A 6,933-nucleotide genomic window follows, 5' to 3' on the forward strand; every position below is an offset into this window, starting at 1 on the left:
AAATTTCGTTTTTGAAATTTCCGGTATGTATTTTGAACTACCGGAAATTTCAATCCTCTTGAAATTTCCGGTAAAAACTTTTCTTGAAATTTCCGGTAAAAACTTTTTTTTCTGAAAACTTACTTTTCTGGATTTTTCAATGTGGGGGTAAAGTGTTTCAACTTTTTCTTATTTTGACTTTTACTATTTTTTTTAGGGTTATTTTGAGTATTTTACAACAAAAATTTTAAGTTGGGGAGGTATAAGTTTAAATGGGGGTACAATAGCCAATTTTCACTCTTCATACATGCTTTTTACGTAAACATGTTATGGGTTTCTATTTCCACTCTCTCTTTTCTAATAAACTCCCCCACAGTTTTAAAAAAAATTCCACTAAACAAACCTATCTATAAAGTAACTTTCATAAGGTATATTTTTTCCATAGTCAAATCATGTTTCTGAATTAATTTCGGACTGTAAATACATGTAATCTTCTGTTTGATATAGATGGATAGAACTTATGTGTCTAAAATATATAACTACTTTCGCCTCTAAATATATGATTTTCTTGAATTTTATTTTTATATTCTTTTTATAACATTCATTTCACTTTTTTAACTGCATTAACTATTCTTTAATGAACTTATTCTTATTTATGTTACAGGTTTTTTTACGGTCTATAGTAAATACTAGACTAAAATAATTAACTATAACTCATTAGGTAAACTAATCAAACAATTTAAATTGCTAACAAATTAAATATTAAATATTTGGATATAACACATTTTTATAAAGATTAAATATTATAGTTCTTATAAAATTTTAAAATTGTGTTTTTAGTTCTAAACAAAATTGTTATACAAAGACTTTTAGTCCATATTAAAATATCAAGGTTTATTTTTAAATGATTTTGTTTTTTTAGATGCTTTTACAACATTATAAAAATTTCTTCACAAAAATGAATTTAAAATTCGATTTCAATATCCATATTATGATTACTTTTGTCTTGGGTTTATGCTTTATAAGAAAATTATGTTTAATTCATCTCACATTAAAAAATTAAGAATTAATAAAAAAAACTTTTTATAATATTCTAAATATACTTAAAAATATAATTCAAATATTTAAAGTTCAAAGTTAATTAAACAACTTTTTTTCCAAATCCAGATTTATAGGATACTTTCTTAACGACTAAAAAATATAATTTTTTTTTTTACTTGAAGTAAAATCAAAGTTTTAAATTTGACAAAAGGACTAAAATTTTATTTTTACTTTTCCATAATTTAATATATGATAAGATAAAGGTATTTCTACAATATAGCATATGGTAAAAAAATATGTAACAATGTTAAAAGTGTTGTGACATAACATTACTGATTCATTACAATGTTAAATTACTGATTTATTATATATATCTTAGAATACATAAATACCCTTTGTTCTTTCTGAATCTAATCTGTTCAAATAACTCTTTTATTGTGAACTCTTAAAATTATTATTATTATTATTATTATTATTATTATTATTATTATTATTTTTATTATTATTATTATTATTATTATTATTATTATTATTATTATTATTATTATGTGTTTAAATACTTTTATAAATGTTTAGTGTTGAATGTTACGAAATTATAATTTATAAAATAAAATATTATTATCTTCTATATATCGCTGTATACACTCAATAGAGGGGAATAATAATGAAACAAATAATTTTATTTCTATTTTTTTTTTAAATCTGCACTGTATACTATTTCTCATTCTTGTTATTTTGATAGTTATGATAGATGTATGTGATGTATCAAAGTAAATATAATGGTACTTTAAATTCGATATAAATGTTTGTAAAATGATTAATAATAATAATAATAATAATAATAATAATAATAATAATAATAATAATAATAATAATAATATTTTGTTTTACAATATTTTTTTGAAAAATAATCATTTTAAATTATTAATGTTATGATTCTTTATTTTTTTTATTTAGAAAACTATTTTATAAATATACAAAGATATTTTGTTTATTTATTGTGAACAATCCTATCATTTTATAAGATAATTATATAATATAAAAAAGTTTAAATAATAATAAAGATTTCATAAAGATAAGAAAAAAATGTATCACCTACACCTACTTCCTATCTTTAGTTTATACTACTACAGATTCTCCAAAAATCAAACTTTGTCATTCTTAACTAAAAAAACTATAATTCCTCGTACTTCCACCGATTCAAAAAAAGCTTAGTAATGTAATTCTTCTACATTTCTCCTTCTTTCTGAAACTAAATAACCGTTGAAAGTCCGTTATCTACTTCATAGCAAAATGAGAATGGGTTATCTGGGAGATGAATTCCTTCGATGCTGTCATGATCAGATTTATGATCAGATTTATTGGTATCACTGCTTTCGACTTTATCGTTTTGTGCATAGCTAAACGATTCTACACGTTGAACATTGACATGATCTGTAAGAGAAATAATCATGATTAAATATGTATGTTTTAGTTTAGATAATAGTTTCGAGTTTATTTCTTCTATAAGTAATATTAAACACTTACCATCTAAAGATTTGGATTCAGGTAAACGAGGTGCAGTATAGAAATTCTGCCTCAGTTGTAACGCTGCGAGACGATTTCTCTGATATTCAAGTTCTTCAAATCCGCTCTGATAGTAAGTATCGCCGCAACTACTTGCACCTTTTTTAAATTACATATCAATTATATAATGTGTATCAAAAAGAACAAAATCTAGATTTTAAATTAGAAAATTTTATACTTGATGGAATTTCAGCGTTGATCTGTAAGTAGCGCGGTGAATAACAAACATGGTGCTCAACTCTATATGGATATTTCCTGCATTCAAATTGAATTGAAATACACAATAGATAAACAATAAAAAGTAGATTCAAAAGAAAAGAAGAGTAAATAAATGAACCTGTCAACAAGTTTTGGCTTCTCCTTGTAAGGTTTCACAAGAACACGTGATCCATGAACATAGTGAGGATTTCCTTTTTCAAAAATCATTTTAACAGTTTCTGGATCAACAAATGTAACAAATCCAAACATTCTTCTTTGCTGGCATGGAATCCTTACATCTTGAACACAGCCAAAAGTACTAAAAATGCAATAATGTCAAAAAAGTTATAACTAAGAAAGTGTAATAATGTCAAAAAAGTTAGAATCAAAGTATAAGAATTTACCTAAAGTAGTTTGATACATCCTCCTAGGAAATGTCAAGTATATTTGTTGTGATGCACTGATGTTTTGACAGTCTATCTTTCCCATGATTTTCGAAGCATCTTCGGCGAGAACAACTGCATGCTGTCCATGAGGCCTATTAATCAACCATGAAAAGAGTAAAATTAAATTTAACATAAACTCAATAAATAAATTCATCACTTGACAGAACATATTGAAATTTTTAAGTCTTCACCTGTCAATTAGCCGAATACTATTTCTGAATTGAGCAAGAAGCCTTGTTAAATTGATGCCAGACTTACCTGAGCCAGCTTGATAACCTTCTGCACGTAATACCTTTCTATACTTATCATAGTATGCCATTGGAAGTGAAGCAATTGAAATAGGACTTCCTCTTTGTTTCAAAAGCTCGACGATTTCAGACTCTAATTGCGCCAATGATCTAGGCGAAATCGCTTGTTCATCGTAAGCAGCATCATTTCCATACATCTCAGAACCAACATTTCCATGATGGGAGTACTTACAATAATTTCCATTCTTACAAAACCCTTTGTTGAAATAATGACAGGTCTTGAATGGATATTCATACATGTTGAAAAACCTTCCACCATTTTTTCTATTCAAATTGCAAACAGCTGAAGCATATTCTAAGTTAGTTCTCACACAATTCAAACCATCTACACGACAATTCACACGACGATTCACCGAATGGAGCAATTCGAGACGCTGATGAAGTTCAACGATAGAATCCAAGTAAGATGTGCCCATAAGATCTTCATTAGTATTTCCATCATTAGCAGAATTCATATGGTAATAGGAAGTGTGAGACTGCAAATAACTTGGTGGCTGAATCGGAAGCATTTTCGATGTAGCATTGAACAATTGAAGCTCATTTCTAGCCTCAAGGACCACTTCATAGATGAAATAATCAGGAGATGAAGCCAATTTAGCTAACTCTTGTTCACCATGATGTTTCATTAGGATATAGCCAATGATCTTTGTAGCATGTTCTGGCTCAAATCTTAGAATCTTCTCATAAACAATCCCGGTACACTCTGAAATATCCATACTTTGTCTTGTTACTGCATAAAGTTCCAAAGAAAAGAAAAACACAAGTGAAACTAGTGAGAAATGAGGGAAAAGTTGGTTTGGTGGTTGAAGTTAAATAACTAAAGATTAAAAGGACAAGGCGATTCATTGTAGATTGATGTCAAAAGAAAAATTTGCAGATGTAATAATAAACTATAAAAATTGACAAAATGTAAAAACAGCTAGCAAGAGATTCATTCAATTCAACAACCCTCTTAGAGAGAAAAACACTCTACACATTACTACTTGATTTTTCTCAAAAAGGAAGTATTTTTAATGCAAAGTAACAATTGGGTATATTTGGAAATGAGTAGAAAAGAAACATATACTGAGAGAAAACCAAATACAAACAAAAAACATTAAATTGTACACGTGTTTCATCCAAGCAAAAGGTTACTTACAAGAAGAAAACCATGCCATTTGTACTAATTTCAAAATTTGAGTTCAAATGGGGAAAAATGTTAGCATAAATTCAACCTTCTCAAAAAGACCCCCCCCCTTTTTTTTAATTAGATCCAACAAACACATACCCAAAACATAAAAAAAACATAAACAATTATTTTTCAAGGTTCATGCTTCATACCCATGAAAACAGAAGAATGCAAGTGTGCCTCAAGCACACATCTTTCATTTATATCCTAAGTTCATAACTCAAAATGTTACAAACAGAGGAATGTGTTTTTTCCCTTTCATTTTCTCTCTTTTATATGTAGTTATAGGCAGTGACCAACAACCTCACTCTAAGCATTAACACACTACTCAGTTTATTTGACTCTTTCATACTGTGTGTTGTCTTAAATCTTAACCATATTTGGTTTTCCTTAAAATTCGATTTGAATATCACATCCACGTGTTAAGGTGTCACATATTTTTAAGCAATATTTTTTTCTTGATCTTTGATGATGGCCATTTACTCAGTCTTGAACAGTTACCAAAGACATCTATTAGTTTTTTTATAATATTTTTTTTACAATTTTAACAATACGGTTGTAAAATTAAATCTATAAAATGTATTTTTTTTTGGCTATTTACTAAGTCTTCTTTTGCCTAATTAGATGCATAGTTTTTTCAATCTTACGAAACAATAACAAACAAACCATTGTAGTGTAGTATGTGGCAGCAAATAGGACTTGGTCTAATACTTTTTACGATAACAAATTACATGTAATAAAAAATTACATGTATTGGACTAATTAAAAGAATATTGAGCAAAACATCAATTTAGTTATTGAATTATTAGTCCCTCTAGATCGATACTTAAATTATTAAAAGGTCTCTATTACTCAATTTTCACATTTGCATGTTTGTCAATTAGATTATTTTTAATATTATTTTAATTTGTATGCACCTTATTATTTTAATTTGATGTATAAATTTTTATACTATTAATATATTACAATTATTTATAGATATAATTTTAAAGATAATTATAATAAAAGTCAAATATTTTTAATATTTTACTAATTATGATTGATTAAAAGTGTAAAAATTATTTATATTGACAGTACATATGAATTAAATCATTTAATTATTTAGTCATTAAACTATGGAAATAGATCAATATAACTTCTAAAATATCATTAAAAAAAACAACAATTTAATTCCTCAAATAAACAAATAAATCAATTAGCATGTTTAAACTAGCAAAACATTTAAACTTATTCTTTCATATTCATGTACGATTAAAGCTATTATTACAGCAAAAACATAATGTAAATAAAGAAACCAATTAAACCTTATTTAAATCGGTATAGAAAAGAAAAAATCAATACAATAGCCATTGTTGTTACCTAAATTAGTAGGTACTGGAAGAATTTATTAAAATAAACTAAAATTAATTAAACTTACACACTGTATCAAAATAAGAAAAGAAGGTTTTAAATAGAAAATTGGATAATGTTAACCTCAACAAAAACACCCGAAACAATAATTGATACTTTTGGTTTATTAGTTTCTGTGCTAATTGATTTGCTCACTTAGTTGATGAGATAAGTTGTTTGTTACGACAATTTATGAATTATATTAATTTATTTTGATAGTTTAAGATAAAGTTTTAAATTCCAGAGTGCATGATATGAATTTAATATTTGGATTGCAGCAATGTACTTCGTAACAACCACGACAATCCACGACAATCGCAATCGCATTAACCACGTAAAATTATTAACAATTTATTTTTTTATTTATAAATACTGCTATTTCAAAATTTATTTTTTATAAAAATAAAAGAAAAATTAGTTAATCAATTTTGCAATATAGTAGAAAATAATATCTTAACATATGCAACAATACTATGAATAAATAATATTATTCTACAAATAATGCAAATATTAAAAAACAATTAAGTACTTACAAAAAATTAAATATTATAAATTTATATATTTATTCAATCATTAAAAACTCTTTAATGAATTTTAAGTCTTCAAATAATATTTCGTTAGTAAGATCATGAAAACTATATTATTTAAGATATCTCTCTCTCAAGAAATTTGTAACGTAATTTTAAAAAATTTAAATCTTTTAAAATCTCGTCATATATGTTATATTAATCAAATATTTTTATTAAGTGAATTAATTATTTATTGTTTATATATAAAAATAATAAATTATAAAAGATTATTTGATAGATATGTTTTGCTGTATACGAATTTTTATAAT

The 6,933-nt window shown here is 25.6% G+C and overlaps 1 pseudogene; it reads right to left on the minus strand.

Moving 5' to 3' along the window:
• Positions 1-2,116: 2,116 nt before the first annotated feature.
• Positions 2,117-4,994, minus strand: LOC101502270 (zinc finger CCCH domain-containing protein 18-like; annotated as a pseudogene).
• Between the last annotated feature and the right edge of the window lie 1,939 nt (positions 4,995-6,933).

The sequence above is a fragment of the Cicer arietinum genome, chromosome 5 (genome assembly GCF_000331145.2).
Source record: "Cicer arietinum cultivar CDC Frontier isolate Library 1 chromosome 5, Cicar.CDCFrontier_v2.0, whole genome shotgun sequence".
NCBI lineage: Eukaryota > Viridiplantae > Streptophyta > Magnoliopsida > Fabales > Fabaceae > Cicer > Cicer arietinum.